The sequence below is a fragment of the Ailuropoda melanoleuca genome, chromosome 2 (assembly GCF_002007445.2).
Source record: "Ailuropoda melanoleuca isolate Jingjing chromosome 2, ASM200744v2, whole genome shotgun sequence".
NCBI lineage: Eukaryota > Metazoa > Chordata > Mammalia > Carnivora > Ursidae > Ailuropoda > Ailuropoda melanoleuca.
Window position 1 is genome coordinate 22,284,041 of NC_048219.1, and position 27,873 is coordinate 22,311,913.

Consider the following 27,873-nt stretch of genomic DNA (forward strand, 5'->3'; position numbering starts at 1 on the left):
TTAAAAAAAAGAAAGAAATCCTGTCACATGGTACAAAAGAGATGAGCCCTGAGGACATTATATTAAGTAAAATAAACCAGTCACAAAAAGGCAATCACTGTTATGATTCCACTTTACATGAGGTAACTAAAGTAGTAAAATACATAGAAACAGAAAATAGAATGGTAGTTACAGGGGGTTGAGGAAAGAAGGAAAAAGGAGTGGTTAACGGGTATAGCATTTCAAATTAGCAAGATGAAAAAGTTCTAGATATATGTTCCACAACAATGTGAATACGCTTAACGCTACTGAACTGCACACTCAAAAATTGTTATGCTGGTAAATTTTATGGCGTTTTAAAAATTGTAATTAATTATATGGGCCTGGAATTGTTTTGGTAGCTAGATTTTTTTTTATTACTAATTCAATTTCTTTTATGGCTAAAAGACTATAAAGATTTTTAATTTCTTCTCAAGTCAGTTTTGGTAAGTTATTCTTAGTTGTTTTTAGAATGTGCTTTTGTATCGAAGCTCAATAAAATGTCTATATTATCTTGACTTCTTTGTAGCTACCAGATGGGCCCTATTAAAAAGTACCAAATATTCATTTAAAGCCATAAGCCATTACATATGGACTTGATCTAAAAATTAGACAAATTGTAATGGTGACTACTTCTTGTAGAAATCTACAGATGCCAATTAGAGACACCTCCAAATACAAAAACTGATAAATAATGTATCTATCTATACATGGCAATCCCTACTTTAACTATGAGTAAAGTGAGATCATTCTGAAGTCCTTTCTGATAATTCTTGAAGATTCCTCAGATGTAAAATGTTCTATATTCAAATGCTTCTTCCACTAAAACCACAGAATGAAAGTGCCAAGACAGGAGAAAAAGGTAAGTGGAAATTTAACTACCCTAAAAAATAAATAAATAAATAAATAAATAAAAATCCTTATTTTTCCCCTTCCAGCTCATCATGGAAGAGCTAAATCCTTGGTTTCAATGGCCTTTTAACTATTGTTTCAAATGAAGTGTTTTCTTCCATTAACCATAATAAGTACCCAAATATAAAAGATTGTGTAAGGGGAAAAAGAACTAGATACATTTATACTTATATTTGAAACCTATTCTAGAAGGCCTACCAATGAGTTCATGATTCAACTTGCAAAGTTAGTTGGAAGACATTATTTCTTCCATTCCCTCCAAAGCAGTCTCAGAAGTGATGCACTAGAGATTCAGAAATTATGTTGGGTCCCTTTATGACATCTACAGATAGGCTTGGTCTTTCATTAAAAATAAGCAAGGGAAAAAAAAAACAAAAACAAAAATAGTATTTTTTTTTCTTATCTGAGCAAAAGGCTCCAGTTACGTGGTAGAGACTACTACAAGGAACCTTTTTTTAACTTGAAAAAAAACAAGTCAAAGAGACCAAAAAAATAAGACTAGCCTACATATCCTTCAGTCCAAGTTCAAATATCATCATCTCCAAAGTCTCTCTTCTACCCTAGCCCACAACAACCCTAGTCCGGTGAACTTCTAAAGCACCTGCTGGTACCACTCTTTTGATAGTTACCTATAGCTCTTATTGTTATTCACCTCAGAATCTGTTTTCTTAACTGGAAAATAAAAATCAGAGCAATACATGAGGAAAATATTAAGACTGCATGTATAAAACAATGCCTGACACAGTAACTATTCAATAAGTACTATAAAAGTTATCTCTCTGCCATTTATCAAATTTATGACTCTGAACAAATGACTTTTGCTAACTCTCATTTTCTTCATGTGAAGTAGAAATAATCCCTGTCAAATGATTGTCTATGTGCTAATAGGGATGACCAATACCCTTTAGTTTTCAGAGTATTTTTTCATCATTATGCCTAACACTATCCCTTAACTATTACAGTTGATCATTACTAAACCTTTGTACAACATACAACACTTTTATTACCTTATCATTATAAAATAAGCACTTTATAAACTATACATATAAATTTCAATAGCTACAAAATAGTTTATATGAATGTGTCATAATTTACTTAACTATTCCCTCGAAGTTGTGCATCAACTACTCTCTTGTCAGTATCTCTTCCCAGCTTCTTGTTCTTTTACCACACCAGCCCAGTAAATCTCTCAACCATGGGGAATCAATCCAACCACCTGCTGAATTCTGAAAAAAATCTCAAGCTGGCAATTTGTGCACTAAAAATTTATGAGTCTCTAATCTTTGAGATCAACTAACCTATTAGTAATTTATCTACATGCCTCTGACCAGTGACCTACTCCATCCCACAATGATCGGTGGCTAACGCCATATCTAAAGCCTAACACTATACACCTCTTCTCTCACAATTGCCCTCTACCAGAAAGAAGAAACCTGACCACACCCAATTTCCAATCTACATTCTTCTTCAAACCCATCTTCTTTCTTTCAAGTGTTAGACAAAAGTATCTCTCCTCCTCCTTCCCTGGGGTTATAATCTCTTCTCACCACCAAACACAACCTTCCTGTTCCATCAAATCACACCCCATATAACTCAATTATCTCTACTTTATCATCTCTGCCAAAACATAATACACACACAACTCTTCTTTTAAAAAAAATTGTTTCTTAGATTTACATCTCTCTCTAGCTACCTCTCACTTCTGCTTCACAGCAAGTTTTCTAAGAGTGGTCTATACTTGTAGTCTCTATTTTCTTAACTCCCACTCACTCTTGAATCTAACATGTTTTGATTTCTACCCCACTCACAAAATATAATATTGTTAAGGTCTTCTCAGCAAGAGTCCAGCAAAACCTTTTCTATCTTTATTTCACAATCACTTTAAATTTTACACTTTTAGCCATGTTTTCCTTCTTGAAAAGCTCTCTGGGTTTCACGAGAGACCAGTTTCCTTGTTCATTTCCTACCTTTCCTGCTGTTTTTGAGTCTTGAATCTAATCATGTTTGTTTAGCATACAATGTTTCAAGAGTTCCCCACTACCTATAGGATAAAGCCCAAACTTTTCATCGGCATGGCATATAAGGCCCCTCATGGTCTGGTCTCTGCCTGATTTTTTTTTTTTTAAGATTTATTTATTTGATAGAGGGGAGGAGCATGAGAGAGAGAGTAAGGGTGAGGGGCAGAGGGAGAGAGAAACTCAAGCAGACTCCGTGCTGAGCACTGAGCCCAACACAGGGCTCAATCCCACAACCCAGAGATCACGACCTGAGCTGAAACCAAGAGCTGGATGCTTAACTGACTGTACCACCCAGGTGCCCCTCTATTTACTCTAAGCTCTTTCTCCTATTACTTTCCCACAGGCACCTTTGACCCTAGCCACACCAAAACCACCCACAGCTCATCCAAACACACACTTTCTCATGCCTTTATACTTGCCTTCCTTCCTTGCCTCCATCCTTTTCTCTCACCACACTCCTATCCAGCTACTTTTGGTGGGGGTGGGGTGGACTCAGGTCATACATAATTTTTTCTGTGAAACCTTCCCTCACATCTTTAGTCTAAACACCACTACTTCTTTGATTCCACAGAGCTTTTCTCAACCTTCTAATATAAAGCTTATTCATTATAGTTTAGCTATTGACCTGTCTTTGTGCTAAACTGTGAGCTCCTTGAGGACATACATTTTCTTAATTATCTTTTGTATCACCAGGACTGAGTGACTCACAGAGAGAAGGCACACAATAAATATTTGTTGAATTAATACATGAGATGATCAGCATTTAGGCTTAACAGAGAGAAATAAAGATCCAAGAATAATCATGCTCTAAATACAGCATGGAATTTTACTGAAGGCGGGGGGAAAAATGATCAGCCTGGAGAGAGAAAAAAAATTTTAAAATTTCCCAGAGAAAAAGGTAAAAGAGGCTAACAGGAAAAAAAAAATGATAATCAGCCACACTTGCTACAAAGATTAACTCACTGTTCCTTTTTCTGCCCAAAATTTTACCCATACCGATCTTAGAGCCTGATAAACAAGAGAGTCAGGTAGCTTCTAGCAGGTGAGATGTGCAACAGCCTCTAGCAAAACTTCTAGCATAAGCCCTCACCTTAACCCAACATTTTCTCACTGTATCACAAAAACACTGACCTTCCAGAAAAGTGAATACCTGCTATATGCCAGATATAAGCTATTATTTCATTATACGTATATTTGTGTATGTATGTATATATGTTTTATAATTCTTACAAAAATCGTTGTGAATTAAGTATTACTACTCCCATTTTATAGATGAGAAATGTTCAATGCCACACCGTTGTTAAGCAAACTAAATTCAAACCAGTCTTCTAACAAAGTACAATCCTCTTTCCTCTCAAGGCAGCAACTACACGAACATATGATTTGAAAGTTTCCAGTTGTCTTTCAGGCACCCCTCATATCATGTGTAAAGCTAACTTTAAGCTAGCCTTCAATGGCAGATGCTGTAGAAAATTCAAGATAAGACATTCACTAAGTTCATTCTCTGCTAGTAAGGGTCTTCTTTATCTGTACTTCCAATTCCTCATTCATCAAACCCTAAGAAACAGGGTTGGTGAAAATTTTATTCTCAATTTTAGAGTCTGTAAGGTAGATAGAATAGCAGCCCTACAAAGATATCCACATCCCAATCCCTGGAACGTGTAACTATATTACAAAGCAAAAGGGACTTTGCAGATGTGATTAATTAAGAACATTGACACCGAAAGATTCTTTTGGATTATCCATGTGGGCCAAAGAAATCACAAAAGAGAGAGGCAAGAATATCAGAGTCAGAAACAGATATGAAGGGGCGCCTGGGTGGCACAGTGGTTAGCCGTCTGCCTTCGGCTCAGGGCGTGATCCCGGCGTTATGGGATTGAGCCCCACATCAGGCTCCTCTGCTATGAGCCTGCTTCTTCCTCTCCCACTCCCCCTGCTTGTGTTCCCTCTCTCACTGGCTGTCTCTATCTCTGTTGAATAAATAAATAAAAAATCTTAAAAAAAAAAAAAAAGAAACAGATATGAAAACAGAAGTAGGGGCACCTGGGTGGCACAGCAGTTAAGCATCTGCCTTCGGCTCACAGCGTGATCCCGGCGTTATGGCATCGAGCCCCACATCAGGCTCTTCTGCTATGAGCCTGCTTCTTCCTCTCCCACTCCCCCTGCTTGTGTTCCCTCTCTCGCTGGCTGTCTCTACCTCTGTCGAATAAATAAATAAAATCTTTAAAATAAAAAAAAATTAAAATTAAAATTAAAAAAAAATTTAAAAAAAGAAAACAGAAGTAGAGGATAGAAAAAGAGAGAGGTTTAAAGATGCAACACTACTGGCTTTAAAATGAAGGGGCCAGCTGCCAAGGAATGCAGGCAGCTCCTAGAAGAAAATGGACTCTTCTCTAGGGGCTCCAAAAGGAAGACAGACTGCTGACATCTTGATTTTAGGACTTTTGACCTCCAAAACTGCAAGATGATAAATATGAGTTATTTTAAGCCACTAAATTTATGGTAATTTGTTATAGCAACAATAGGAAACAAATAAAAGTTTCTACTTTTCAATGACTGAGAGTAAGAGGCAGCTCTAAGTTTACCTTTCTGAAGATTAATTTTTTTATATTAAGTTTAGTATTTACTTGTAAATCTTTTAACTCTTTATATGTACTTTTAACATTGTTTTTGCTATATAATAAATCTAGGACAAAAGTTGTCAACAACCCTGTTATCAAAGAGATGTTTTCATTTGATCATATTCTAGATCTTTTCCTTCACCACATTCTATTTTTACGTATTTGTGGTAATATCAAGGAATGGATTTTATAATCTATATTTTTACTAGTAATGCTTACTCCATGAGTTTTTTTCCCCATTTTGTTTCATTTTTTTCTGAGATCCTCTTAACCTGTCTCCTTTCCAACCTCAGGTAAGCATCTTTCGCTGCTCCTGCAACATTTCAAAAATACTCCTGCATCAAGTTCTTTGTAACTGCTGTTGACTCTACCTCTAATACCCTTCATTCAGCTATCCCCACAACCCACACCTTTACTTCCTCCAGGTATCTGCTCAAAATGTCACCTTATTTGCAATACACATAATAGACAAGAATACCCAGAATCTTTAACTCCAACAAACCAATAAGAAAAAAAGACAATCCAATAGAAAAACGGGCAAGGGGCGCCTGGGTGGCACAGCGGTTGAGCGTCTGCCTTCGGCTCGGCGTGAGCCCGGCGTTCTGGGATCGAGCCCCACATCAGGCTCCTCTGCTATGAGCCTGCTTCTTCCTCTCCCACTCCCCCTGCTTGTGTTCCCTCTCTCACTGGCTGTCTCTATCTCTGTCGAATAAATAAATAAAATCTTTAAAAAGAAAAAAAAGAAAAAAAAAAAAAAGAAAAACGGGCAAAAGACATGAAAAGGTGTCTCATTCAAGCAAATAACCAAATGGCCAACATGTGAAAAGATGATCAACTGAATTAGGAATAAGGAAAATGCAAATGATTTTAAACCATAATGAGATACCACTACCCACTTACAAGATTTGCAAAAATCTAAATGTCTGACAACACATAGGGTTACTGTAGATGTAGTTAACTCTCAGATACCATTACAGATGGAAATAATCTGGCATTCTCTAGAAGGGCTGAGATACACATATTTTGTAAACCAAAATTCTCAATCTTAGATATCCCTTACAGAAATGCATTCATATATGACATGTGCAAAACATTCATAGCAACATTGTCCATAACAGCCAAGACAGAAACTACCCAAATGTCTATTAAAAGTAGAAATAAACTGTGTTCTACAATGAAATACCATATAATAACCAAAAAAAGAAACTATGGCTACATAATAACAGTATAGATGCCTCAGCATAATAGTGAGCAAAACACACAAAAGAATACATACAGTGTAATTCCATATATACCAAATTCAAAAACAGGCAAAACTAAAATATATTATTTAGGAATACAATTATAAAGAAAACAATAAAATAATTATAAAAAGTTAAGTCGATGGTTTACTCTGATGGGAAGAAGGGGGATATATTTGAAAACAGGCATGCTTTTGGCTTCTAGGAAGCTGCCCATCTCCAACATCTTTATCCACATGGTAGTTACATAGTTGTTCACAAATGTCAATAAAGTACATTTATGTTATATAGTACATAAACTACGTGTATGCTTTATACACTTATTAGCATGTATTTTATTTCACAATAAGAAGGTTAAACCACTGTATCAGTGAGGTCTCTGATTATCCAGAATAAAACAGTAATTCCTCTCTGCCTTCTATCCCCTTTAGCCAGTTGGGTTTTTTCTCCATAGTATTTATCTTCACCTAACATACTATATATATATATATATTTTAAAGATTTTATTTATTTATTCGACAGAGATAGAGACAGCCAGCGAGAGAGGGAACACAAGCAGGGGGAGTGGGAGAGGAAGAAGCAGGCCCAGTGGAGCAGGGAGCCCGATGCGGGGTTTGATCCCAGGACTCCGGGATCACACCCTGAGCCGAAGGCAGACGCTTAACCGCTGCGCCACCTAGGCGCCCCCTAACATACTACATATTTACTTCTTAATTTATTGTCATACCTCTTCCTGCATAAAACAAGGACTTCGTTTTGTTCACTGCTATATTCCCAGTCATTAAAAGAGTACACAAGGGGCGCCTGGGTGGCACAGCGGTTGAGCGTCTGCCTTCGGCTCAGGGCGTGATCCTGGCGTTGTGGGATCGAGCCCCACATCAGGCTCTTCTGCTGTGAGCCTGCTTCTTCCTCTCCCACTCCCCCTGCTTGTGTTCCCTCTCTCGCTGGCTGTCTCTATCTCTGTCGAATAACTAAATAAAATCTTTAAAAAATAAAAAAAAATAAAAATAAATAAATAAATAAAAGAGTACACAGAATAAAATACGCCTTTACACCTTTGTCCATGTTCTAAAACAAACAAAAAAAACCCTACATATTTATACCTTTACTTTATAAAAGATATTATACACATTTCTTTATAACTTGCTTGTCTTAATCTACAACCTCTCAGATGTCCTTCTAGGTCAAGATATACAGATTTACCTCATTCTCTTTGGGTTGCATAATATTCCACAATGTAAGTACATTACAATCCATATCCATGCCCACTATTGATGGACATTCAGGTTCTTTCCAACTTTTGCCATTAAAAACAACATATTTTTCATGTTGATACTTTCATTTCTACAGAATAGATTTCCAGAAGAGGAATTTGACTAATTACTATTGCCAAACTTTCCAAAACGGCTATAGCAATTCACATTTTCACCAATACTGAACTTTACCCATGAATCTTAACAGTTTTTAATGTTTTATTAACATTTTTAAATTTTTAAATTATTAACATATAATGCATTATTTGTTTCGGGGGTACAGCTCTGTGATTCATCAGTCTTATACAACACACAGTGCTCACCACTACACATACCCTTCCCAATGTTCATCAGCCACCCACCTCCCCTCCAGCAACCCTTAGTTTGTTTCCTAAGATTAAGAGCCTCTTATGGTTTATCTCCCTCCCTGGTTTCGTCTTATTTCATTTTTTCCTCTCTTCCTCTATGATCCTCTGCCTTGTTTCTTAAATTCCACTTATCAGTGAGATCAGATGATAATTGTCTTTCTCTGACTGACTTATTTCACTTAGCATAACATCCTCTAGTTCCACCCACGTCATTGCAAATGGCAAGATTTCCATTTTTGATGGCTGCATAATATTCCAGTTGGTGGGTGTGGGTGTATATATACATACACCCACACCCACCACATCTTCTTTATGCATTCATCTGCTGATGGACACCTGGGCTCTTTCCATAGTTTGGCTATTGTGGACATTGCTGCTATAAACATTGGGGTGCAGGTGCCCCTTCGGATCACTACATTTGTAACTTTGGGTAAATACCCAGTAGTGCAATTGTTGGGTCATAGGGCATTAACAGTTTTCTTATAATTTATGCCCACTTGCAATGCAGCAAAAGTGGTCCTAAGAGGGAAGTATATAGCGATACAGGCCTACCTCAAGAAGAAAAATCTCAAATAAACAACCTACATTTACACCTAAAAGAATAATAAACAATGCCTAAAGCTAGCAGTAGGAAGGAAATTAAATAAAGATTAGAGCAGAAATAAATGATATAGAAACTAAAAAAACAACAGATCAATGAAACCAGGAGCTGGTTCTTTGAAAAAATTAACAAAATGATGAACCCCTAGCCAGATTTATCAAAAAAGAAGACAGAAAGGACCCAAATAAATAAAATCACAAATAAGACAGGAGAAATAACCAACACCACAGAAACAGAAACAATTAAAAGAGAACATCATGAAAAACTATATGCCAACAAATTGGACAACCTAGAAGAAATTGATAAATTCCTAGAAACATAAATTACCAAAACTGAAACAGGAAGAAACAAAAACATGAACAGACCAATATCCAGCAAAGAAATTGTATCAGTAATCAAAAAACACCCAACAAACAGAAGTCCAGGACCAGATGGCTTCACAAGTGTTTTCTACCAAACGTTTAAAGGGGTTAATACCTAGTCTTCTCAAACTATCCCAAAAAACAGAAAAGGAAGGAAAACTTCCAAATTCACTCTATGAGGCCAGCATTACCAAAAACCAGATAAAGACACCACTAAACAAGAGAACTATAGGCCAATATCCCTGATGAACATATATGCAAAAATTCTGAATAAAATGTTAGCAAACCAAATCCAACAATACATTAAAAAAAATCATTCACCATGATCAAGTGGAATTTATTCCTGGGTTGCAAGGGTGGTTCAATACTCACAAATCAATGTGACACATACATCACATTAATAAAAGAAGGGATAAGAACCATGTGATCATTTCAATAGAGGCAGAAAAAGCATTTGACAAAGTACAACATTCATTCATGATAAAACCTTCAACAAAGTAGGTTTTGAGGGAACATAACCTCAACATAATAAAGGTCGTATATGAAAAACCCACAGTGAATATCATCCTCAATGGGGAAAAACCAAGAGCTTTTCCTCTACAGTCAAGAACAAGACTGAGATGTTCATTCTCACCACTTTTATTCAATAAAGTACTGGAAGTCCTAGCCACAGCAATCAGACAGCAAAAAGAAATAAAAGACATCCAAATCACCAAGGAAGAAGTAAAACTTTCACTACTGCAGTTGACATGATACTTTATATAGAAAACCTGGAAGACTCCACCAAAAAACTGCTACAACTGATAAATGAATTCCGTAAAGTCACAGGATACAAAATGAAAGTACAGAAATTTGCTGCATTTCTATACACCAATAATGAAGCAAAAGAAAGAGAAATTGAGGAATCAATACCATTTACAATTGTACCAAAACCAATAAAATACCTAGGAATAAACCCAACCAAAGAGGTAAAAGATCTATACTTGGAAAACTAGAAGACACTCATAAACAAGATGACACAAAAAAATGGAAAGACGTATCATGCTCCTAGATTGAAAGGACAAATAGTTAAAAGGTCTATACTACCCAAAGCAACCTATACATTTAATGCAATCCCTGTCAAAATACCAACAGCATTTTTCACAGAGCTGGAACAAACGATTCTAAAATTTGTATGGAAGCGCAAAAGACCGCGAAGAGTCAAAGCAACCTTGAAAAAGAAAAGCAAAGCTGGAGGCTTCACAATTTGGAACTTGAAGGTATATTACAAAGCTGTAGTGATCAAAACAGTGTGCTACTGGCACAAAAACCACACAGGGAGTAATGGAACACAATAGAAAACCCAGAAATGAACCCACAACTGTACAGTCAATTAATCTTTAACAAGCAGGAAAGAATATCCAATGGGAAAAGGACAGTCTCTTCAACAAATGGTTGGGAAAACTGGACAGCAACATGCAAAAGGATGAGAGTGGACCACTTACACCATACACAAAGATAAATTCAAGATGGACTAAAGACCTCAGTGTGAGACCTGAAACCATAAAAATCCTAGAGAACACAGGCAGTAACTTCTTTGACATCAGCCGTAGCAACTTCTTTCTAGGCATGTCCCTGAGGCAAGGGAAACAAAAGCAAAAATAAACTATTGGGACTATATCAAAATGCTTCTGCACAGTGAAGGAAACAGTCAACAAAACTAAAAGGCAGCCGACTGAATGGGAGAAGATATTTGCAAATGACACCTCTGATAAGGGGTTAGTATCCAAAATATATGAAGAACTGATAACAAGTCCATACTCAAAAACCAAATATCCAATTAAAGAGTGGGCAGAAGACATGAACAGACATTTCTCCAAGGAAGATATCCAGATAGCCAACAGACACATGGAAAGATGTTCAACATCACTGATCATGAGGGAAATGCAAATCAAAACCATGATGAGATATCACCTCACACCTGTCAGAACGGCTAAAATCAATAGCACAAGAAACAACAGGTGGTGGTGAGAATGTGGAGAAAAGGGAAACCTTTTGCACTATTGGAGGGAATGCAAACTGGTGCAACCAGTGTGAGAAACAATATAGGGGTCCCTCAAAAAGTTAAAAATAGAACTACCCTACAATCTAACAATTGAACTATTAGGTATTTACCCAAATAATACAAAATACTAATTCAAAGGGATACATGCTTTTCTATGTTTACAGCAGAATTATCTATAATAACCAAATTATGGAATCAGCCCAAGTGTCTACCGATTGATGAATGGATGAAGATGTGGTATATATATACAATGGAATATTATTCAGCCATAAAAAAGAATGAAATCTTGCCATTTACAACAACATGGATGGAGCTAGAGAGTAATATGCTAAGAAAGTCAAAGAAAGACAAATAACACATGATTTCACTCATGTGGAATTTAAGAAACAAAACAAATGAGCAAAGGAGGAAAAAAGAGAGAGAGAGAGAGAGAGAGAGGCAAACCAAGACACAGACTCTTAACTATAGAGAACAAAGTGATGGTTACCAGAAGGGAGTTAGGTGGAGGATGGCTTAAACAGGTGATGGGGATTAAGGAGGGCACTATTTGATGAGCACTGGGTGATGTATGAAAGTACCAAACCACTATATTGTACACCTGAAACAAATATTACACTGTATGTGAACTAACTGCAATTTAAATAAAAAGTTTTAAAAAGAACATACAAAATAAAGTTTATGCCCACTTGCCTTCAAAAATCTGCTTAAATAAGATGAAGCAAACTAAACATCTGGGATTTTTTTTTTTTAGTCAACTCTATCCCCAATGTGGGGCTCGAACTCATGACCCCAAGATCAAGAGTCCCATGTTCTACCAACTGAGCCAGCCAGGTGCCCCATTTCTGGAAATTTAAATTGACCTCAGCAACTAATACCCTGGGAGTAGTTAAGGACCCACTAAAATCTCTCCCACACCTTTAGGAATTTAATAGTATCTGATTTACTACCATCTGCTCCAGGTTTCAAACCTAGAAGCAGTAAAAGCTATTCCCTTTTCCTCCCCCAATAAAGCCTAAGAGAAAAAGAACTCTTCCAAAAAGAGAAAACCTTTTCCATTTCACCTCTGCCTCATTTTGGTTTAAGGAGCCATATGATCCAAACCTGTCCTTCCTTCTTAAATTGTGTCTCTTGGTTTATAGCACCACATCTCCTAAGCCAGAAAACTGAAAGTCATTCTAGATTCTTTCATTTTTCTCAGGATAGTCTCTAAGTTCCATCAATTCTGCTCTTTAAACAATTCTATTTATTCTCACTGCTACTACCTTATCTTAGGCTTTGGGGGGGGGGCATTTTCTCTTTTTTAATGATTAGAAAGTGAAATAAAAATACAACCTCCAGGGGCGCCTGGGTGGCACAGCGGTTAAGCGTCTGCCTTCGGCTCAGGGCATGATCCCGGCATTATGGGATCGAGCCCCACATCAGGCTCTTCTGCTATGAGCCTGCTTCTTCCTCTCCCACTCCCCCTGCTCGTGTTCCCTCTCTCACTGGCTGTCTCTGTCAAATAAATAAATAAAATCTTTAAAAAAAAAAAAATACAACCTCCAGTTACAAATATTAAGTGGGTGTGGATGCAGAACTAGGGATCAGTAGTTAAGACTGGGTAATAGAGGTGTGCCTGAGTGGCTCAGTTGGTTAAGCATCTGCCTTCAGCTCAGGTCATGATCCCAGGGTCCTAGGACTCTCCCTCTCCCTCTGCCCCTTCCTACCCCCCCTCACTTGTGCTCTCTCAAATATTCAAAATTAAAAAAAAAAAAAAAAGACTGGCTAATACAGGGGCACCTGCCTGGCTCAGTTGGTGCAATGTGCAACTTTTGATCTCAGGGTTGTGAGTTCAACCCCCACATTTGGTGGTAGAGATTACTTAAATTTTTTTTAACCTTAAAAAAAAAGTGGTTAATACAATGTCACTACTGCTAAAACAAAACTAAATTTACAATGGAAATCTCCATGAGTCCACAGGAATTCTGTACACCAGTTCTCCACCTCCCCACTTCGTCCATATTTTTCTTTTTCACCTTAGGCTTTCATAACATCTTTCATCTGTACTGCAGTAGCCTCCTAACCAGCTTCTCTTCTTCAATCTCACTCTCCTCTAATCCATTTATCACTTTGCAGCTAATACATTCTTTTCCCTACTTGAAACCAGTCAATGGTTCCCCAACTTGTAGGATTCAGGGCTGTTCATGATTTGGCCCTCACCTATTTCTCCAGATTCATCTACTACCACTTCCCACCTCATACATCATGTTTCAACAAAACTGGATTACTCACAGTTCTCAAAATACAACCAGGTCTTTTAACAATACTGTGCATTTATCCAGGCTGTTACGTCTCCACTACCCCACCAGTAAACCAATCAATCCCTCTTCTGTTTCTTATTTTTCTATTACTACAGTTAAAACATTCATTCAACCCACATTTACTGAGTACTTCTATGTACCACAGAGAGTGCTAGGTACTGGAGATCCAGCAGTAAATTATAGTCCTTATCCTGATGGAATTTATAATCTAATGAGAACTAAAGACACTAAACAACTGATAATAAATGTGGTTAAGGATTACAAAGGAAGTAATACAGTATATAATGGAAATGTGTATTAGATGGAAGCCAGGAGAAAGGGCGGGAGTTATAAAGAAATACACTACATGCATTTGTTTATATGTTGGTTTTCCTTAATTACAGTCTGAGCTACTTAAAGAGAGGAATTATGCCATCTTTATATCACTAGCTAGGACAGTAAATAGTAATGTATAGTAATGTGCACTGACTGTTTACAAAGATGGCTGCCCTATTAATTCCTGAGCTAAACACTGAGGTCAGGTGAATGCAATAATCTTAATGGCCAGGCCTGGGTCATGTGCCCACCACTAAAGCCAATGGGTTAGATCAACTCTACCCAAGCTACATTGATTACAAATGGGAAATGAGTGGTTAAGAGAACAAAAGGTAGGTGTTACCTAAATAAGAGGGCAGGAAAGCTGGATAGACAAAAATAGCAATCCTCTCCTTAGTGGCCATTGTAATTATCTCCTCAAACCATATCTTCTTCCGGGGCACCTGGGTACCTGAGTTGGTTGAGCATACAACTCTTGATTTCAGCTCAGGTCATGATCTCAGGGTCATGAGATCAATCCCCCCATCAGGCTCCACATTCAGCGGGGAGTCTGCTTCAGATTCTCTCTCTCTCTCTCTCTTTTTCTCTCTCCTTCTGCCCCTTCCCATCCTCATGCTCACTCTTGCTCTCTCTCTCTCTCAAATAAATTTAAAAAAAAAAAAAAAGTATCTTGTTCCTTCCACACACTGGCAAGGTATTTGTATGGGACTGACCCCTTCCCCAGCTCCAGGAGTAAGCCTTGATTTGACACATCAGTGGTTCTCAAAGTGTTTGCAGACCAGCCAAATCAGGAACATCTGGAAACATGTTTCAACTACAAATTCTTAGAACCCAGCCCCAAACCTACTAAAATCAAACTCTGGGGGTTGGGGTTAGCACTCTGTGTTTTAACAAGTCCTCCAGGTGGTTATGGATACATGCTCAAGTTGAAGAGCCACTGGTCTAGACAGAAAGCTATGATTAATAGTTCAGATTTTAAGAGTGATCCTTTGGAACATGGGGATAGTCTAATGTTAAGCTTAAGATTTTCGTGTTATATTTGTGGGAAGCATCCTTTTTCTCCCCCTGATATTAGGAAACATGTAATCCCAGCAGCCAAAGGCAGTCATCTTGTACTACACCAAGGAAGCCTACCCGAGAAAGAAGCTGATAGAAGGGAAAGCCAAGAGAAATGCAGGAAAACAGGGCTTAAAGCCTGATAGTCTTGATGAAACTACATCAGCGGCCCTTATTCCCTTTGGACTTTCAATTACATGAAACTATAAATTCTCTTTGTTTAAACCAATTTCAGTTGGACTTTTTGTCATGGAAACTGAAAGGATCCTGATAGCCACTATATCAAGTTACACATCTATCCCTAAACACCATAGGGAAAGTAAATATACTAGGAAATACTATCTAGTCAACAGTCTAGCCTCTCTCTAAATTAGGGTTGCCAGATTTAGCAGTAAAAATACAGGACAGCCAGTTAAATTTGAATTTCAGATAAACAACAATTTTCCAGTATTAGTACATCACAAATATTGCATGGGACATTGCATGTATTTTATCTAGCAACTCTACTCTAAATGCCCATGGTTGATCCCTAGTAATCAAAAGAGAGGCCTGGGTCGGTTTCAGTCAGACCAGTGTCATAGCTGCTCTTATGGTTTATGGCTAGTAGGAGAAAAGACTAAACCCAAGTCCTGAACTCATGTCCCACAACAGGTCTGTACCACCTGATAGTCCTTTTAAAGCTAAGCGAACTTCTTTCTAAAAGCCAAAACATATTATATACCCTCTATAGAAGCTGAGTGTGACAAAATCAAAAACATTGTTGTGTGAGCATTCATAACTTCCTTTCTTTACTCCCTTGGTTCCTGACCCTTATTATACAAATCAGAGCAATGAAACAGGCAAAGGAGAGAGTTTAAAGGGAGACGGATACTCCTGGAAAAGGAAGAATAAATTTGAGAAAGGGAGGAAGAGACAAAAAGAACAAGACCATTCAAATTGTTGTAGGTTTGGCAAGTTTAAAAAAAAAAAAAAAAAAAAAGGAAGTTTGGGATTAACCATGCAAAGACATTGATCAAAAATGGAGAAATCAGATTTTAAGCAGTATTACAGTATGGTATGAATGTTATTCCTTTTGGCATTTTTGAGAGGCTGGAATAAAGATTTAAATTACTTTTCAACCTAACTGAAATGTTAGGCTGGTGTTTCCTCTGAATGGAAGAGAGGAGATATATCACAAGGCATCCCAGGTTAATAATAATGAAAATAATAATAAAACAACAGACACCTGCCTAAGGGTCTTACATACACTAATTCATATAATTCTCACAATAGCCTTAAATGGGGTTGATATTCTTCTCCCTGTTACACAGATTAGGAAACTGTCCAGAGTCACAAATTGTAAGTAGACAGGGCTAGAATTGGAAATCCAACCAATCTGAGTCTAGAGCTCCTAAACAGTGAGCAACACTTCCCTATTTTATAGCATTCTCTACACGCAAGCACTTAAGCATTACATTAATAATCAAAACCACAAATATATTTTAATTATTCTAAAATACCAATATTAGCATATAAAATAAAATTAAACATGTATGGCATGACTTTAATTCTCTTTAATTTCTTCTCCCCTTGGGTTACCTGGCTGGCTCAGTCAGTAGAGTGTGCGACTTTTGATCTCGGGGTTGTGAGTTTGAGCCCCATCTCCTCAGGTGTAGAGAGTACTTAAAAATAAAATCTTTAAAAAAAAAAAAAAAAACTTCTCCCCTTCAGAGCCCACCGCAGAAACTAAGAACCTTAAGATAACTTCCTTTCCAAAGTTACTTTTGAAAGCAAATTATAGTACAGTCCAGATTTATACAATAATGTTCATAAAAGTAACTCATGACTAGGTCTTCGCGCGCACGCGCGCACACACACACACACACACGCAGGGGGAATGGCAGAGGGAGAGGGAGAAGCAGGCTCCCCACCGAGCAGGGATTCCCACGTGGGGCTTGATTCCAGGACCCTGGGATCATGACCTGAGCCAAAGGCAGACGCTTAACCAACTGAGCCAACCAGGCACCCCATAAATTTGTTTATTCTCTACTTTCTCCCCTCCCTTAAAACATTCCATGAATATATCAAGTTTTGCTGTTCTGTTCACTGTTATACCTAGAACAGTACCTGGCGATCAAATATTTGATGAAAAACATGAATTAATTAATACAGAACAAAAACATTTATGGGTGCATAATATGTTCCAGTCACCATGTTAAGTGCTTTACAGTTATGAATTTATTAAATGCGCACAACAATCCTATTGAAGTTGGGACCATTATCAGCCTAAATTTTGAGGTGAAAAAAACCAAAATACAGAAAATGTAAGTTGCCCAAGAACACATACTAGAAAGTGGCAGAGACAAAATCTAAACTCAGGCAGTCTGATTCCAGAGACCTCTCTCTTAACCACCCCACTATACAATTTATACTGAAAAGTCAATACTTAGCTACACAGTACATTTTAATTGAAAGACATGATCTATAGGTTACCTTAAAGTAGTACCCTATTTTTTTAAGGCTATTCATTCAAATCATAAATCACACCACAGGTCTCAAGCTTATTACTTAATTTACTAAACTTTGAAATGTCGAATTTATGGTTTGGCAAAACGTTCTCTCATACTCATTTAACTGATACACTAATATATCCTATTCCCAATACCTGTGTGTCTCAGATTGTCTCAAAAAAGGAAACTGTCAACCAGAGATGTTAGCATCCTCATCTTCTAGTAAGCAACTGACAAAAAGGCCTGTCTTTTTTTAAACATATATTATTATTTTGGAGAGAGAAAAAATGTGAGCAGGGGGAGTAGGAGAGGAAGAGAGAAATCCTCAAGCAGACAACCCCCCCACCCCCACCTGGCTGAGCATGGAGCCCCTCCATCCCAGGACACCAAGATCATGACCCAAGCCAAAAATCAAGTGTGCCGGCTTAACTACGTGAGCTACCCAGGTGCCCTGAAAAGGCCTGTCTTACATTAACTCTCAATACTATGTGACCCTGTGAATTCCAATTTAGAAGAAGGAAACCAGTTTCCCGCAACTAGATTACAGTTTTGAAAAAGGAAAAAATGCTAATTCTTTTTATTCACAAACACAAAGAACTCTGGAAGGAGCTATTGTTCTCCAAATTACTTTCCAAAACAGCCACTACCGATTATTTACCTAGCTAGCATTCATCCCCTCCTTCTTCCTAACAGAATCCCACCCCAATACAAAGCCTCAAGGGAAGTCATTACCACTCCCAAATTCAGGCATGGTCATGGTTAGTTCAAGGGTAGTCACTAGTGATTGAGTCAGGAATGAGCATAGGACTCAATTCCGTCCAAAAAGATGTGAAAGTAGTCTGCTAGAGGTTTTTAGACAAAGTTTCTTCTCTGAAAAGAGGCATAGGAAGAGACATTTTTCTTCTTTTAGAAGTTCTTGTGTAGGTGTATAGAATTGTTGAATCACTATATTTTACACATGAAACCAACTGACGTTATATGTTAACAATACCGGAATAACTAAAAATTTTTAGTCAATTGTATTTACAAAAAAAAAAAAAAAATTCTTCTGTACGGATATGACACCTGGAATCACTACACCATTTTGCTACTAGCCTATGGATGAAGACAATTTCAAAGAGAGCAGAATTGAACAGTGGAGGGGCGCCTGGGTGGCACAGCGGTTAAGCATCTCGGCTCAGGGCGTGATCCCGGTGTTATGGGATCGAGCCCCACATCAGGCTCCTCCGCTATGAGCCTGCTTCTTCCTCCCCACTCTCCCTGCTTGTGTTCCCTCTCTCACTGGCTGTCTCTATCTCTGTCAAATAAATAAATAAAATCTTAAAAAAAAAAAAAAAAAGAATTGAACAGTGGAAAGAATATGAGATTTTACTGACGTTGTTGAACTGATGTAATCCACCAACACCTGAATCTGCTCATATGAGAAGATAAAATTTCTTATTTCTTAATCCATTTTGAATTACATTCTTGCTGCCTGTAACTGAAAATACACTACTTTTTATGAAATATATCCCAGAACTAATCTCAAAAAAAGTTTGTGGCTGGGATGCGGGGCAGGCTCACTTATGGAATGTGCAACTCTTGATCTTGGGGTTGTGAGTTCGAGCCCCACATTGAGTGCAGAGATTAACTAAAAATAAAATCTTTAAAGAAAAAAAAAAAAGGTTTGTGGTTAATTCCACAAATGCATATTAGAAACTCAACAGGAATTATACTATACTAAGTGTTCTTGTGGAGTTAGAAAGTTAAAAAGAACAGTCCACATGAAAGAACAAACTATTTTTCAAGCACAAACAATTCATTTCAATAAGGCATTCTCCAGAACAATTTATACACAAATTTTAAATTTTGATTCATGATTGAATTTACTTTTTCTAAGGTTTAAAAAAAAATCTATAAAGTATTTAAGATGATATAGCCACAAGCTCTGGATTTGTTGCTCTATACCCTTAACAAGGGTAAACAATATAGCACACAAACAGAAGTCCAAGGCTGGATAATGGTGGATGGTATGACATCATGGTATTGACTTTAGCTTTGTGCTGCTTATATTCACAGGGCACAGGGAAGTTTTTACATTGACAAGACACATGCAAAATGGTAGGATGTGGCAGGCTGGACCTAGCCTACTGCCGCTTTTATTAAAATAAAATAAATAAATAACCCTCTTACTTTGTATGAATTTACAAATATCCACAAAGAACAACAAATATATCAGCAAACAATTTGGAAACTAATCTTATGAGGCTACATGGCTGACCTTACCTTGATATCCCAAACCAAGTCCTACACATTCTAAACTTAATTGGTATAACACATTGGGTAATTTAAATCTACATTTGGTGCAGTGCTGTGTACAACTAGTCTAACAAACTTTTAAAAATTTACTACTCACTTCTAATTCTTCAAAATTTCAAAAATGACTAACTCAAAACCATAAAATTTTGCTAACAACATTAAGGATTGTACTTTTTCATTATTTCCATTGTTACAATAAATTATCTTGGGGCGCCTTGGTGGCTCAGTTGGTCATATGCCTGCCTTTGGCTCAGGTCATGTTCCCAGGGTCCTGGGATCCAGCCCCACATTGAGCTCCCTGCTCTGCAGGAAGCCTACTTCTCCCTCACCCTCTGATGCTCGCCCCCTGCTTGTTCACTCTGTCAAACAAATAAAATCTTTTAAAGATTTTATTTATTTATTTATTTATTTATTTATTTATTTATTTATTTATCAGAGAGAGAGAGGGCTAGCAGAAGGTGGGGAAGCAGCAGGTTAGGTGTCCCAATAAATAAAATCTTTTAAAAAAATTATCTTTATAAGTTTAAAGGTCACATGTTGTTTAATAAATATTATCAACATTTTAAAACTTAGGTCACAAAATGAAGCTGTTTGGGTCCACAGGCCTAAGACTTCAACAAAATATTTAAGAACAGGGTATTTCAAGGAAAAAAAAAAAAAAGAAAGAAAGAAATACATAGTTTGACCTGAAGAAACTGATCTTGTTTTGCGGAGATAAATTATATCCACAATTAAATGTCAATAACATAACATGATTTTGTGTCAAAACAACAGACCATAGTCCTAGATAATTATGGGATTCAGTGTTAGAATTTTTGGAGGGGGGCGCCTGGGTGGCACAGCGGTTAAGCGTCTGCCTTCGGCTCAGGGCGTGATCCTGGCGTTATGGGATCGAGGCCCCACATCAGGCTCCTCTGCTATGAGCCTGCTTCTTCCTCTCCCACTCCCCCTGCTTGTGTTCCCTCTCTCGCTGGCTGTCTCTATCTCTGTCAAATAAATAAATAAAATCTTTAAAAAAAAAAAAAAAAAAAAAAAAAAAGAATTTTTGGAGGAAGAAAAGAAAGGGGACCTGCAAAGGATCCAAATTTGAAGATGGGGGTGGGATGGGCATAATCCAACATAAGCAGCAGCATAAGTGAGAGGTTGGAGATGGGAATAAGAAAGGGTATAATACAGTAGATAGCAAGGACCTAGGCTAAAAGTAAAAATGAGAATGGGACGGGCAGGGGGGTGGGAAACAACCTGGCTGGCTCAGTCAGTAGAGCAGGTGACTCTTGATCTGGGGATCGTGAGTTTGAAACCCACATTGAAGGTAGTTTACTTTTTAAAAAAATGAGAATAAAGGATTAATAATTAAATTGGAAATGTAAATTGGTGCTAAAAATCATGTATGCTTAGTTTAAGAATACAGCCCCTGCTTAAAAGAAATGGATAGCGGGGCGCCTGGGTGGCTCAGTTGGTTGGATGTCTGCCTTCGGCTCGGGTCATGATCTCAGGGTCCTAGGATCAAGTCCCACATCAGGGCTCCCTGCTCAGTGGGGAGTCTGCTTCTCTCTCTCCCTCTGCTCTGCTCCTCCCCACACCCATGCTCTCAAGTAAATAAACAAAAATCTTAAAAAAAAAAAAAAAAAAGGATAGCTGATTATTTCCTTATATTATTATTTCAAAAATTATTTCAAAATAACATTTGAGCAGGATTAACCTGGCTGAAGAATTCTGGATAAATCTATGGGGGAGGAGAAGAAGAAATGAGAAACAGAGCAACCAGTTAGGAGGTGCTTATTGGTTAAGAACCAGGGCATTAGCAAGACAGACCTGCTCTGCTACTTGCTAGCTGTGAGGCACTGAATAAGTTATTAAACACATCTAAGTCTCAGTTTCCTGTCTTTAAAGTGAGGTAATAGTAGTGCCTATTTTATAAGGTGGTTGTGTGGCAAACAGTAATAGTACATGTAAAAACATTTAACATAGTGGTCTATATAGTCAACAAATGTTAGTAACTATTACCTTCATCATAAATCATTTCAAATGTGCGGTGATGAGGAACTAGACAAGGGCAACAGAAACTAAAAAGAAAGGATGACTTGGAGTGACATTTCCATAGACTCATGAGATGCTATAATTAGAAAAGACCCTAGAGAACTCTTCCAAAAACAAAATGACCCCAGTTTAAATGTCAGGGATGAAGGAAGGAAAAAAATGGAGCAAGATAACTCAAGAGGTTTTGACTGCAAGAGTATTCAAAGAGGTAGACTTGGGATAATTATGTGTTAACAACACACTTTAAGATATAAGCTACAACTGGGGTGCCTGGCTGGCTCATTCGGAGAAGCATGTGACTCGATCTTGGAGGCATGAGTTCGAGCCCCATGTTGGATACAGAGAGTACTAAAAAAAATTAAAAAAAAAAAAAAAGATATAAGTTAACAATGAATTGGTCCATACCATGTACCAAACACTATGTTAGATATTGATATAGTACATCTAATCCCCAGAACAACTCTGAAAGGTAGAGTATTAAATCAATTCTACAAAAGAGCACTGGCATCCTGCTTCTCAATGCAGACAGAGGTTAAGTACCAGCCATATAACCTTGGTAATGGTAAGAAGCAAAGCTAGGTCTGGAAGCCCTATCATGTTTCCAAAGACTGTGTTCTTTCTACTTTACTCACACTGCATCCCCCTTTAATACCAATAAAATTATATCACAAACACACTTGTAATTATTTTTCTACCTACCTTCTTAAATATGGTGAGCATAAACATGTTCAATCTTTTCTATATTCTAAGAAAAATATAAAGGTATTCAGCATGAAAACAATGATGAGAATGAATTTTAAAAGCGTTATCAAATGGAGAACTACCATACTTCTAATGAAATATAGCTGAGTATACTATAAACTATAATATGTTAAATGAAAGCAATGACTAATCTTTTTCAATAAGGGAATGCAAACAAATCTGGCATAGCCTTTACATCATTTGATTATATTAACATTTGTCCCACACTACAATATCATTTTAAAAATGACACTATGCTCATAAAAGAAATATCTTAGCACACACAGGAGAAGCATTTATATAATATCCCATCAAATGTTCAGTTACAGACAAAAATTCAACCACAGTAGAATGCCCAACCTGCTAACAGTAAGGACCACATGGTGGCAGGTGACCTATTTCTTCAGTGTGTTTCTCAGCAAATATTTTCCCCAACCACAGGGCCAGTGTGTTAGTTCTCCACCAGAATGTTACTTAATCTAAATTTCACCAGGATGAAAATACCAAGTATGCCAGAGTACGCAAGAAAGTTTCCTGAAACAATCTTTTCATCTGTATTCAAAAAAGTCAGAAAATACTTTCCTAGATTGACCAAACTGTGTAGTCACAAACTATTTAACTTCTAGACTAGTAGTTCTCAAAGTGTAGTCCAGAGATCCCTGCGTGTCCCCAAGACTCTTTTCAGAGGATCCAAGGGGCCAAAAATATTTTCATAGGATTACTAAGACATTATTTGCCTTTTGCACTCTCATTCTCTCACATCTGTACAGTGGAGTTCTCCAGAGGCTAAGACCTGTGGTATCCCAACAGATTGAATACAGGAGCAGACATGGGAATTTTTTTTTTTTTTTAAGATTTTATTTGAGAGAGAGAGAGAGAGAGAGAGAGTGCGAGAGAGAGCAAGTGCACACACAGGGTGAAAGGCAGAGGGAGAAGCGGACTCCCTGCTGAGCAGGGAGCCCGATGGGGGACCCGATCCCAGGACCCCGGGATCATGACCTGAGCTGAAGGCAGACACTTAACTGAGTCACCCAGGCGCCCCAGACATGGGAATTTTGATGTTTTCTATTAAGCCAGACAATAAAGATTAAAATGCCAGACATTAAAGTTATTTGCAAAAATGTAAAACAATGCCACTCTCCTCACTTTTTTCTTTTTAATATAGTTATTTTTTCATTAAAAGAAATTATGTTAGGGGTACCTGGATGGCTCAGTTGGTTGAGCAGCCAACTCTTGACTATGCATAGCTCAGGTCATGATCTCAGGATCCTGGGATCAAGCCTCTTGTCAGGCTACATGCTCAGCAGGCAGCCTGCTTGAGGATTCTCTCTCTCCCTCTGCCCCTTCCCTATGTGTGCTCTCTCACTCTCTCAAATAAATCTTAAAAAAAAAAAAAAAAAAAAAGATGTTAACATGTAATACTTTATTATTTTTAAATGAATATTTTTTAAATTTCTTAATTTTATTCTAATACAGTAAATATTAGTAAATAGCTCTTTGAGATCCTCAATAATTTTTAAGATTATAAAAGGGGCACTCAGACCAAAAAAAAAAAGAAAAAAAAAAGAAAAAAAAAAGAAAAAACCTGAGAACCACTTTTCTAGACCTTCCTATATTTATATAATTATAAATATATTTATAATTTATATACAAAAATAAATCATACAAAATATTCTATTTTGCCAATAAAAACTTATAATTTTCTACTTATACCAAAGAGATGTTGCTGCCCTACAGATAATTTCAGAAATTTGTCTTGATAAGAAAAATGTCTATAGACAATCTTTAAAAGAATTGTATCCGTTAATTATAAAAAGAAATCACCTCTTATATCTTCCCAAAATAAAAACAACAACAATGTCAAAACTAAAGTGCTAGCTTACAGACCACTATCTATAAGCTTTGGGCATGAGTTTATCATCATGCTGTATACTTGTAATCTTCTAAAAGCTCCTATACAAGAGACAGGGCTCTTTGAGAGGCCTACCCAGCAACTGTTCTGTTACGGAATAATCCTGATTCCCGAATCACAACAGGACTAACCAAGATGCTCAAAAGCAATTCTCTGTACCACACTCTTAACGTTTCCAAAACAAAAAGTTTTGTTTCATCTAAACTGTTCACTATTTCTACTGCTTCTGGAAAATACATAAAGATTAAGACATTGAACTTCCATTTGGATCCAATCCTTACATTGTCAGTGAATTACAATAGATGTAGCAATCCATGCAGTTATTAGAAACCTTTAGGATGCTTGGTAACAGTAGTTTTTTAAAAAAACAGGCTGGAGGGAAACACTTTTGGAAAACAGTTTTTGAGGCCACTGGAAACAATAACAGATAACAATTTTGCATTTATGGGTCAGTCTTAAATGAAGATGAAAATCATTATTTTTAAAACTGTAATACTAATATTACAGTTAAGGGCCCTAAGTCAACAACTGCCTAATTCAAGTTATTTAACTCTAGGCTATTGCAATAGCCAAGGAATGAGGTGACTAAGGACCATAAGCAGAAAAGCACTTAGAGGCTAGAACAAAATGATGCTTAGATATTTATTAATTCAACACATATTTATTAAATTCTCTACTGCTTGCAAGACCTTGAGCAAGCTAAGAAGCCCATAACTTGATGGGAAGATAATTCCACGGGGGGAAGTATACATAAACACTGAAGCTACTCCACAGACAGAATGAAAAAGAAGTTCTGAGAAGTGCTAGAAGAGAAAAGGAAAGGATGTCTTCTAACAGCAGAGATCAGGAAACATACATCCTGGCAAAGAAGGCATCTAACGTAGACCTTAAAACATACAGAAGATTTCAACAAGTAACCAAAGGTAGTGAAGAGCATCCCAGGAAGAGGAAAAAGCATACATTCAAGAAACAGCAAGTATAAAACAGCTTTCCACAGAACCTGTGATGGATTCTAGGAAGAGACTAGACTGAAAAACTAGGTTGGAAGCAAAAAAAGGAGGGATGTAAACGACAAGGTAGGCAATCTGGGACTCTCTTTAATAGGCAAAGGAAAGCCACTGGAAGGTTTGCAAAGTCATTGGAAGATTTACCATTAGAAGGCAAATCATCAGACGGTACTTTAATAATACTGTGGATTGAACAAAGTAGAAACAGGGAGAACAGTAAGAACAGTTAGAACACCATCAAAGCAGTCCAGTCAGGAAATAAGAGCTTGAGCTGGGATAGGAGGTAGGAAGAAGATGGATACAAGACATGCTGCAACCTCTTCACTAATAATTTAGTTTTAAATGTTTCAAAACCTTAATTTATCACACAAAACAAGACTGGCACTCACATTATTTCCATTAAAAACCATTCGCATTGCAGGCAATATTCCAGCATACTCAAGTGTGCTTCCTTTATAAAAAGCTATTAGGTATAACTAACCATAATCTACATTAAGGCTACAAAATGGGTAATAAAGAACAGCTTATGCATATTTCCAATATTTTGAATAGAATCTCAGTATGCAAAATTTCATCCAAGGATGAACATTTTAAACTCAAAAATTTATTTGTATGTAAACTCACAAAGTTTGGATCAGAATCTTCTATACAACCTTATAAGACCCACATCACTACATAATTATAATAGTCAACTTTTTAAAAAAATCACTTTTGGACAACTCAACTCAACTTGACCAATATTTTTCTATGAGGCCCATATTTTTCAAACATTAGTGCCTTCCTCATTTTCTCCCCTCCTCCCCACTCACCTCTCCGCCCAACAAATTCCCTTTGTATGTCTGCAAGGCAAGATACTATGATACAGTGATTCTGAGGCAGTTTGAATATATAATTCTTATAATATAAATCTAGAATTATTAACTTTACTTTTTATAGGAGGAACCAATGACGTACTAAATTTCCATTTACATGAATGACAAATGCATCTAATAGAAATGATGCTTTACCGTTTGGGGGAAACAAAGGGGAAAATACACACAATAGATGGGTGGCAAATCTTACAAACTTTGCAAAACACTGAAAAGCTGCATCTGGATTGCAGTCACAATTACAAAAGCAAATAACGAAGGCTCCAAAATGAAGGGAAAAGAGAAAAATTCTAAGTGATCGTTAAGAGTTTTTTTAAAAAGGTTGATTTAATAGGAGTTTTTAATATAGCATCATTTAACACTCTAATTGGAAAAAAAAACCCAAAGGATAATTTACAGCTCACAAGGACACAAGAAATAATTTCTATATACATTCTACAAGACAGTTACACTTCATTACACTTGCATGGGCTTCAATCCTTTCAAAGGTTTCCAAAAATACATAATTTTTTATAATAATTGAGGTTCCCCAATGACACACAATTTATTCTGTAAGCTTAACTATAACACATCTTTAAAGACATAACCAATTCACCCTCAACAAAAATAAGGAGTCACAAAGGCCCTCTACTTACTCAAAATCATTACATAAAGCACTATCTTTAACTGCAAAAAAGGGTTTGAAAATCTGACAGCTAATAATCATAAAATGGGGTTAGAATTTAAAGAAAAACAATTACCCAACTTTTCCATTTTCCCTTTCTTTTCCTTTCCCACCAGACACACAAAATGTCTGTAAGGGTCTCAGACAAAGCTCTGAAGTAAAAATACAGTATATGTATACTTTACATTATGTGCATTCGAACCTATCACATATATGTACACACCACATATATTCACACAAAAAAGGAAGTTCCTTCTTTTTTTGCTCCAAGAATTGAAGTTACATTAAACCCTATCCCATAAATTAAGTTAAATCACCGTAAATTAAAGAGTAATAAAATACTGCACGTAGATCTCTCTGACAGACTATATCCTGATTAGAAAAACCTCAGACTAAGACCATGACTGAATAAAAACGCCCAATCCCTGAAAATCACTAACCGGCATTTGGTTTCTGTAAGAGGAAAAAGGGGTCTTAAAATGAATAATCACATAGGCAACCCAGTTTCAGAAGTTAACGAAGGAAAAACACAAGGAACCAAATAAGACAAACGTATGAAATGACAAGCTTTAAAGAATTCCCCCAAAGGGAAAGACTGACTTCAAGGCTCGGATATAAAGCATCCTTTGCAGGTAGAAGAATCTTTAATTGAAAAAAAGGGGGAGGGGGGGCACAACAAAAACCTGAACGACACGCAATGGCAAAGAAGTAAAAGAAACGGGTCTTTCCTCCCACCCCCACTCC

The 27,873-nt window shown here is 37.0% G+C and overlaps 1 protein-coding gene across 1 annotated transcript in view; it reads right to left on the reverse strand.

The window, feature by feature from the left end:
- The window catches only part of PIK3R3 (phosphoinositide-3-kinase regulatory subunit 3), a 118,490-nt gene that overhangs the window by 89,485 nt on the left and 1,132 nt on the right, over positions 1-27,873 (reverse strand). The gene's annotated exons all lie outside the window — the stretch shown is intronic.